The 10,578-nt window shown below is 40.9% G+C and overlaps 1 pseudogene; it reads left to right on the top strand.

Annotated features, from left to right (window-relative positions):
* Positions 1–5,289: 5,289 nt before the first annotated feature.
* LOC132214651 (glyceraldehyde-3-phosphate dehydrogenase-like) lies at positions 5,290–7,789 on the top strand (annotated as a pseudogene).
* Positions 7,790–10,578: the final 2,789 nt, after the last annotated feature.

Raw genomic sequence — 10,578 nt, 5'->3', positions numbered from 1 at the left:
TTTCAATCAGGAAAACCTGACACATCAAAGGTTTTGTATTCATGGTTTGAATTTCATGATATTAGAGGAAACTCTTCCCTAAATGTAAGTGGTCCAGAACGGACACCCTGAAAATGTAGCAATGGGATCAATTTTGCATGTTTTCAAGCAGCTGCTATATTCCATTTATGAATTTATTTTCAACATTTTAATTTAGTATTTAAAAGATGGTTTAGGAGTATCATCATTTCTCAGTGTTTATCTTTGCTGGAAAGGAAGCTGAGTATTTCTTCGGTGAAATTACCAGGAATTACAAATTGAAATATAAAACGAAAGCAATTTCCTTCAGAAAATAGCTCCCAGAGGCCATCTCTTGGAGTGAGGATAAGGAAAAGTTTTTGGAGAAGGTACTCTCCATTATAAATGCTTTTAAATAAGAGAATAAATAGAATAAGAGAATAAATAGAGACTTTACCCTTTGTGCTAGATTGTCTATTGTCAACTTGGAATCAGCTCCAAACTCCCTGTATGATCTTTTCTTTTCTTTTTTTTTTTTAAAAAAAATATATTTTATTTATTTTTTTACAGAGAGGAAGGGAGAGGGATAGAGAGTTAGAAACATTGATGAGAGAGAAACATCGATCAGCTGCCTCCTGCACACCTCCCACTGAGGATGTGCCCACAACCAAGGTACATGCCCTTGACCGGAATCGAACCTGGGACCTTTCAGTCCTCAGGCCGATGCCCTATCCACTGAGTCAAACCAGTCAGGGCCTTTCTTTCTTTTTTTTTTTAAGAGCAGAAAAATGTGTTTCCCAGAATTCTCTTCCCTTTTCTAACCCTAGAATATGCCAATGAAAGGATACTGGACAGTGGAAGAGGGGGGGGGGCATACATAATTCTTTGAGGAGTTGCTTAAGGCAGATGAAGATTTAAAGTTTGAGGCAACTTTAAACACATTCAACTCCATGCTATAGGCTCAAGTTTTCAGCAGTGAATTTTGTGTCACTCACCCAGCTCTTTGAGCTCCCTCTAATTCTTTATATTCATCCTTCTTGGAATGTACAGAGTGGCTCCTGTTTTCCAGAGTTGCTCTTGACTGATATTACCTTCATGCTAGTTACCTCAGTTCTGTTTGAATATAAGGCTTCCCTGCTTCCCAAACATTTGTCCATATGGGTGTTAGAATGCTCCATGATAAGAGTAGAATTTAGAGGAGGTTCAAGAGCCAATATCTAAATTTACTTATCAAAGTGGAAGGATGATCAGGAAATTGGGAGATGACAGCTTGAGGAGGACCAGAGGGTAGTGTGGGGCTGTAAAGAAAATATTTATGTTTTTATATGGTTAGGGATTTCTGAGCAAAGACACCTGAGTTCTGGGTCAAAGGACAAGACTTGGTATTTAAAGGGTGATTCGAGGGTAAGAGACTATCCCGAGAGGTTTACCTACCCTGAGGTAAGTGTTTACATTTCAGAAGAGATGTAACCATCTCCTGGGCTGAGAGAATTTTGTGCAATCACCTTCAGCTCCACTGGAAGAAGTCTTATTGAATGAGAGGCTTCAGGCTTCAAATGGAATTTAACCTCATGTTTACAGGGAGGCAGTATGCACAGCGGTAATGATTATGTAATTTGGGTTACAAATGTAACGCTACCCATTGTTTATTTCGGCAATATTTATTGAGTATTTATTATGTACAAGACTATTTTTCTAGGTGCTAAGGAATGACCTCTACTTTCAGGGAGTTTATAGTCTAGTCCAAGAACCAGACAGAATATAAGCAAACAAAAGAGTGAGTATACTAGTATATTTACAAACTTCAATGAAAGAAAAGAATAAGGTGTTATGAGAGGAAATAAAGATGACCAACTTATATTGGATGACCAGTGAAGGCTTCTCTGAGAAAATGACAGTTCGGCTAAGATCTAAAGCAGTGGTTCTCAACCTATGGGTCGCGACCCCTTTGGTGGTCGAACGACCCTTTCACAGGGTTCGCCTAAGACCATCCTGCATATCAGATATTTACATTACGATTCATAACAGTAGCAACATTACAGTTATGAAGTAGCAACAAAAATAATTTTATGGTTGTAGTCACGACATGAGGAACTATATTTAAAGGGCCAGAAGGTTGAGAACCACTGATCTAAAGGCTGGGGAGGAACTGGCTACATGAAAAGAGCGAGTGTGAGCTTCCCAGGTGGAGCAACCAGCACTTACTGGCTGGATATGACATGCAACCCCTCAAAGGTGTGTTTGAGTGAGGCATTTAACATTGGGGGTGGGGGGGCAGTGGGGATGGGGGTATTTCTACATTGGCTTGTTGGCTCTGTTTCTTCATCTCTGTAAATGGGATAATGATACCTACTTCTCAGGCAGGAAGCTCTGTTGTCCATCGAGATTGATATAGCAATGACCATCTTCCCCTCACTTGGTGTTCCAGATAAACTCTGTTCCTTATCTGAAGCCAGGTGGACATATCTCAAGAGGGAAGTATAGTGTTAGGGAAGTTTGTTTGGAGGTAAGAGAAAGTGGCCACAGATGAGTCCTATTGCCATCCAATACTTAGGTTCCCAATAATGCCGTCTTCCTTTAGAAGGAGATTTTGAGGATAGAATTTTCAGCCTTTAGTACAAATGTCAGTGAGAGAATTTCTGGATGATGGAGGCTTTTCTTTGGGTCTCTCTCATCATGCAGATATGATCAATATGTCTTATGCCTAAGTGTGCTTTGACTTGAGCTTCTGGGGCTGTCTCCTTTGAAATGTCTGCCTTCCAGGCAAGGAGGCGGGCAAGCATAGGCTGGAGGGGCTTGGAGTGGGAAAGGGGAGACTAGGGATGATAGCAAAGGGATGGAGCGATGGGAGCTTCTTCATCTCTGTATTTATTTCTAGAATCTTCTACCCATAAGAGTGCCGCAAGTGCATTTCTTTTCTTCACAATGAGGCAGATGTGGACTGGGCTTGGGGACTATGGCGATTAATTTTAAGAGTGAAATCAGAGGGATTCCTGTTATGATGTATACACCGGTGAATCAGGAAGCAACTTGGTATTTGTAATGGCTTCTCAACTGTGATGTTACAGGCTCTGTACCTTATCAGAGTCACATGTGCCTGGGAGGTCTATTTGTTTCTTGTTTTGCTTAGATAAGTAATATCCCTAATGATCATGATAGAATCCATAAATCTAATTTTGAAAAGATTAGACACTAGCTATTATGATTTCATGGTAGATGGTTATTTTGATGAAGGAATCCTCAGCAGAGGGAATGGGAAGCAATAAAAACAACTCTGGCCCAAATCATTCATTTACTGAATGCTTATGTAAAGGAAAAACAAAAAGGTTTATTAGATACACCTCACATTCTCATTGGTAGTTTCCCCCTTTACTTCTTTCCCTTATTGTGACCTGAATTCTTAGAAATGCAAATACATTGCCTTTAAAATTGTAACTCACAAGCATGAACAGACTAGTGAATCTCAGAGGGAAGACAAGGGAGGGTGGGTGGGAAGAGATCATCCAATGAACTTGTATGCATAAATGCATAACCCGTGGACACAGACAATGGGGTGGTGAGGGCCTGGCGTCGGGGGGAGGGGGACATGAGCAGGCTGGAAGAGGTTAATGTGGTGGTGGTGGTGGGAGGACTGATGTAATACTTTCAACAATAAAGATTTTTTAAAAAATTAAAAAAAATTGTAATTCACTTTCCAGAATTTAAGGTTTTAAAAATTTCCAGACCTGTCCCCTTCCTATTTTCATTCTATATTGGTGTCTGCCATTGTTAAAGGAAGTCAGAGAAGACTAGATAGGAAGTCACACTCTGTGAGAGCCTACCACTAGTCACAACTCAGTCTTAATATTTTAAGTGTCTTGGTGATTACTTACTCCCATTTCCTCCCTCCATCCCTCCCTCCCTTCCTCCCTCCCTCCCTTCCTTCCTTCCTTCCTTCCTTCCTTCCTTCCTTCCTTCCTTCCTTCCTTCCTTCCTTCCTTCCTTCCTTCTTTTTTTGTTTGTTTTATTAATCCTCACCCAAGGATATTTTCCCATTGATTTTTAGAGAGAGTGTAAGGGAAGGGGGAGAAAGAGAGAGAGAGTGCGAGAGAGAAACATAGATGTGGGAGAGACACATTGATTGGTTGCCTCCTGCACCCACCCCGACTGGGGCTGGGGATCGAGCCTGCAACCAAGGTACATGCCCTTGACAGGAATCGAACCTGGAACCCTTCAGTCCACGGCCTATCACTCCTACCATGGAGCCAACCCAGCCAGGGCTCACCACTGAGTTTGCATCAAGGCTGGCTGTACACGTGCTCTGGGCTTATGCCAGCCAGCCACTGAGCCCAGTGGGACTACAGGTGCAGGCTCATCCCTGAGGGATGTGAGACTCCTGTAATGGCCAACTTTGCTTTGAGGATTCCCCATCATACTGGCTGAGGCTTTCTTAGATTTGCCCTGTCTGAAATTCTTCCTACCCTCCTTTATCCCCTCCCTATCCTTTCATAGACCGGTGCTGTAGTCTGAAGTCTCCCTGCTTGCACCTCCTTCCTCAGCCATGTCCTTCTTAGGCACTTTTCCCAATAAATCTCTTGCGCATCTACTCCCATCTTGGACCTGCTTCTCTGAAGGGCTGGACTGACAAACAACATGTTTGTGGAACAGAAAGAAGTAGATACAATATGCCACACAGTGGAAAAAAGGGTGGATTGGGTCAAAAGGACCAGATGTTGAAGGGTTTTATCTGCCATGTAAAGCCTTTCAGACACTGTTCTCAGGAAAACGACTGAAAGCTTTTCAACAGATGAGTGACATGTTTTAGAAAATTACTCCTGTTACAGGGTGGTGAATAAATCTGAAGGGAGCATGGTGGGAGGCACGTGCATATTCCAGTTACCCCCACAAGCAATGATGACAGCCGCAGTAGTTCATTAAATCAACCCTATCTGTCCTGAGATAGTGTGAAAAAGCTAAAGGCAAGAGAGAATATTTAATTTTTTTCTTTAGATAAAAATATATTCTAAAATTCTTTATCTTTTTGTGTTTGTATTTAGACTAAAATCAATTGCTTTTCTCATACTGCGCTGCCAGCCTAAGCTGTGAAATGCTTCAGTAAATTATCCATGATCACTGTTCTTTGCAATTCTGATTAACTTTCCCACAGGATCTATAGCTCTGAGGAAAAAAAATTAGCTATTATTTTCCATCTCAAAAGTCAATTTCAGTTTTGCTCTGTCAGGTATTTCCAGAAGCAATTTACTTGTATATTCAGCCATTTTTTTTGGTTTAAATGACAAAATAGATGCTAAAATGGCAAGGAGAAGGATTTGGTAAGAAAATTTATTAAAATGGCATTTATCCTAGTAATAGATAATACCTTTGAATATTTATATAAGCACAGCAACATTTTTGTATATCATATGATATCATATCATATATAACCTATCATTCCATCTATCATCTTTCTACCAATTCCTTTAAAAATATGCAGGAACTTCTGTGATTGCATTCATTTAAAAGTCTGGGAAACCTTATTGTGGGCAGCCAATGGAAATTTTTCTTATAAAAAATGGGGCTAACTTAAAAACTCAGGATTCAGTGAATAAGGACACTGGTTCTACACTCACCATTTTCCATCTTTATTTTGAACTTGACTACTTTCTACCAAAATTACACTTACTTCCTGAACCGCTTCTTATCACTTGGAAGAAAGTCCAGAGTAGCTCTCATTATCTGTTTCATATTTGTTGGTCAGTTTTAAGTCCAATGGTTTAATGCTTCCATTGTTTATTCCGGTGGTCGGCAAACTGCGGCTCTCGAGCCACATGCGGTTCTTTGGCCCCTTGAGTGTGGCCACGAAGTTTCAAACGCACTGTACGTGCGTGCCCACACGTGATATTTTGTGGAAGAGCCACACTCAGGGGGCCGCGGTTTGCCTACCACTGGTTTATTCTATTTCCAGAGGAATTGAGTTGCCATTAGGGCATGTCAAGGATTTAGTGGAATCTGCTCTTATCAGACAGATCCTGACTTCAGGCAGAAAGTAGACTTATATTCTGTCTTGTTTTGTTCACTGTGGCATCATGTACTTTAATTTTGTTTCCCCAGATTCACCTTTAGGTAAGGATCAGGGCTGTGCTCTTCTGTATCCAGCCTTGCTCTAAACAATGGTGAATAAAACAGAGGATCTTCTTTCTCTTTGTATTTAGCATTGTTTTACCTAACTTAGGAATTATTCATATTATCATAGAACCATAAAATATTGGACATGGAAGAGATCTTGGAGCTCATTTTAGCCAATTTCCCATTTTTAGATGATGAAACCGAGGCTTCGAGATGTCACCTGGCGTGCCTACAAGGTCACAATTGTATTAAGTGTAGTATTTTATCTGGACAGGCTAACTGCCGAAAAACAAAACAAAACAAAACACAACCCTTGAATCTTAGTGGCATATAAGAAACCTAGGAGCTTATTATTTACTCACATCATAGTCTATTTTGGTGTTTTGGAATGGGGTTGGTGTGTTCTATGCAGTCATTTAGAGACTATGTGTTTTCACCATCATATAGGGCCTCAGAGACTGGATCCTCTGCATCTAACCAGCAGACAAGGAAACAGAGAGACAGTATAGAAAAGGCACACTTGCTCTCAAGTCTCTTAAGCCCAGATTGACAAATCACTTCCATTCATATGAGTGACATTGGTAAGACAGCCTTGTGGTGCCATCTAGATGCAGAGGAAGCTGGGAAATGTACTTTAGCTGTGTATCCAGGAAAAGAGAACAGGTGTCGTGAACATCTAGCTAGTTTCGCCATACTCCTCTTTCCATAAAGTAGTGGTTTTTAAAGTGTCATCCCAGCAGCATTTGTATCACCTGAAAACTTATTAGAAATGCAGATTCTGAGATCCCACCCACACATAGAGAATCAGAAGCTGTGGGTAATTCTTGTGATTTTGATGTATGCTAAAATTTGAGAACCATTGACATCCTATTAAACGTACATCAGTGGTTCTCAACCCTGGCTACACATTAGAATTATCTAGGGAAACCTAAAACAAAACAAAATTGCCTGGGCTCCATCATGATCAATTCAATCAGAATATCTAGAAGGGGACCCATGCATTGATATTTTAGAATAAAAGTTTCTGGTTAGTGACACATTTGACAACTCCCTCAAGATTGTCAGCAATGCCTCCTGCACCACCAACTGCTTGGCCCCCCTGGCCAAGGTCATCCATGACAACTTTGGCAATGTGAAGGGACTCATGACCACAGTCCATGCCATCATTGCCACCCAGAAGACCATGGATGGCCTGCCCCTCTGGTAAGCTGTGGCTTGATGGCTGAGGGTATGCCCAGAACATCGTCCATGCGTCTACTGGCACTGCCAAGGCTGTGGGCAAGGTCAGCCCTGAGCTGAATGGGAAGTTCACTGGCATGGCCTTGCATGCCTCCACCCCCAACATGTCAGTTGTGGACCTGACCTACTGCCTGGAGAAAGCTGCAAAATATAATGACATCAAGAAGGTGGTGAAGCAGGCATCAGGCAGCATCCTGAGCTATACTGAGTATCAAGCTGTCTCCTGTGACTTTAACAGTGACACCCACTCCTCTACCTTCAGTGCTGTGGTTGGCATTGCCCTCAATGACCACTTTGTCAAACTAATTTTCTGATATAACAATGAATTTGACTACAGTAATAGGGTGGTGGACCTATGGTACATATGGCCTCCAAGGAGAGTAAGAACTCCCTAGACAGCCCTAGTGAGAAGGAGAGAGAATTCCTGGTGTACTGCAGGAATTTTTAAAACATGAAATACCTAACTATTTAGTCAGGGGCATTGACCTCTTTCCCTCTTAAATTGTCAAATAAAAAAATGACAATAGTCAACACAACAATAGTTGTCCAGTATGAATGAACCAAAACTGCACTTATTGTTTGTCAGATCCCCCCAAAATATAATATTGGTGTGAGCACAATTTTAATAGTTTATGTGTTGAATATCTCTAATCTAGTGTGTTAAGTGAAAGCAGGGGAGTGGGTTTTCTCACACTGATAGCTGCTGGGAGAGCACATGATCCTGATTGGCATGTGGACATTAGGGAGGTCAGGTCGTTATCTTGAGTGACACCTCTATAGTGTCTGAAAAAAAATGTAGGGACACTTATCTCTCTGTATTTGGTGTGCTTTCGGAAAAGAGAAAATAAATCACATGTCACATGGTCGCATAGATTTTTTTTTTTTTTTTACATGCAGTTTGCTGATAATGGTGAAATTTTAGTCGAGTCTACGTCACCTAAAAAAGTTCTCAGGAAGTTCATCCATCCACTCCGGCCTTCTAGTGAGACAGCTTAATCCTGTAGAATTTCCAAGCAAAATAGCTCATTGACAGATAAAAATAGCTAGCTTTTTTGCCTTATCTCGATGGAATTAAGATTAGAATCTATCTCTACTTACAACTAAGTGGTTTTTGTGGTCTATATTTATAAGATTATCTAAAATACTAGATAAAAGCTTATATTGGTTAGTGAAACTCTCCTCAACTTGTGCTTGAAGTGAGTGCCCTTTAAAAAATGCTTTGGATGACAGTAGTGATGGATTAAAGCTGGAAACAGGACAGAAATTGGTACTACATTTGATAGAGAGTAGATGAATCATTTCAGGGTTAATATTCTCTCAGCAAAACACCCACACTTAAACTTCTGAATGGATATAGATGGTTTAGTCTATTCAGACATCCTGGCAAGACTGAATTTAGGATCCTAGTAGGATGTTGGTTGGTGAGAAGCATAATTTTGAAGGAAGTAATCACAAAGCTGGGTGTTGACAGCTTTGAGTTCAAATTTCATACTCTCCAATATTACATACATCACTCAATATCTGTGGATCTTTTGTTTTGCGACCTGTAAATTATGTTTCGTTATGTTTCTCTCACACACATCTCATTGTAGTTCTCACTCAACTACTTCATACTTCAAGGATTAGGAAAGAATTAAAAATATTTGTGGGCAAATTATAGTCATTCAGAAGACAAAATTCTTTACTCTCTGTGCCTGTTACAATAATGAGGAAGTCTTAGACCACTTAGGTACTGGAGACAATGTGAAGCATGAGTTCAGGGTGAGCTGTGAAGCAAGTTCTGTCTGGAGTCTGACATGAGTGTTATTTACTTGGCTTTGATCATTTCTGTGAGCAAGGGGAAAATCTGACTTTTTCAGAAAACCATTTTACTCTGTGGGTTCATGATTGTGGCTGACAAATGGAGAGGTAAATTGACGGTGACTTCCAAGCTAAGAATATTGTGTATGTTTACCACTGTTGGGAGCCAGAATTTTGTCAGTTAGTATGATATCTATTTAGCTTCCGTTATTAAGGTTTCCAACTGAGAAAAAACACAAACAAACCCCCAAAACCAGCAAAATTCTATTGTTCTCAACGAAAAAAAGCCTTTTAAAAGCTAGAGAGGTTCACTGTTGGCACTGGCTGTTCATGTGGAGGAGCTTGATGAGATTGTGTTAAACTGTTGTCAAGGGATAATGGGGAAATTCTTTCATCATCAGCAAATATTGAGTCAGCATGGACTTGGCGAAAGTCAGGAGGCCAGGTTGTGGGGATGCAAAGTGTTTATGGCATCCTAAACAGGCAGCATAACACTGTGGTAAGGGGCTGGGAGGGAATCCTGGCTCAGCATCCAATATATGTACAACTGCGGCCAACTGACTTCTTAAGTCTAAATGAGCTCATCTGTAAAATGGGAGCATTATCACTTACCTTGTAGGTTTGTTGTGAGGCTTACGTTAGGTAACATGTTGCAAATATTTGGCAATGTCAAGGCCTGGCCTGTAGAATGTGCTCTCCCTTCTCCAGTCTTTCCTTTTTGGTCCCATTTGTAAATATAAATGTGTTGGTAGCTTTTCAGACTCTATAATATTCCATAAATTACTCAATTTCTCTGTGGATATTTTTACTACCTGTAAAGTATGATTCACGATGTTTCTCTCACACCTATCTCCCTATCTCATTGTAGATCTTACTCAAACACTTCATATTTCAATTAAAGATCCCAGGTGTTCATTGCTCTCAGGAAGGATTTTGAATCATCATTTACATTTTAGTATAATTTCATGTCACTGACCTCCCTCTACCTCTGTATGTAGTAGGAGTTCTAACTTAGATGCAGCACATGCTACAACTCAGTCATTTCTAGAAGATAAGGTGGGAGACCTGTGGGAGTCAGTTGCATGAGATTCGGAGTTAGAACTGATCCCAAAAGGAGTTAGAAATGAGGTGGCCAGGGTTGGGTCCAGGGCAGTGTCCAGGAGCAGAGAAGAGGGCTGATTCTCAGGATAGCACTATGTTAATCCTGCAGGCCTGATGCAGTGCTACATAGCACCCTGGCCCACTGCCTTTGGGCACACCTGAGGCCTGAGGTGGTTGCTGTTGGGGGCTGTTAATAAAATTCCTGTTGGTATTGGCAGCAATGGGGGATGGCAATTTCAGTGCAAACATTAGCACTGTCAGCATAAGGCATTGTGTGCTTTGGACCAAATGATATTGGGCCTCTGTTGCAGTAATGGCACCATTTTCAAGCTTTGG

The sequence above is a fragment of the Myotis daubentonii genome, chromosome 13 (genome assembly GCF_963259705.1).
Source record: "Myotis daubentonii chromosome 13, mMyoDau2.1, whole genome shotgun sequence".
Classification (NCBI taxonomy): Eukaryota; Metazoa; Chordata; class Mammalia; order Chiroptera; family Vespertilionidae; genus Myotis; species Myotis daubentonii.
The sequence above is the reverse complement of the archived record's forward strand: the minus strand, read 5'-3'. Positions and strand labels throughout refer to the sequence as shown.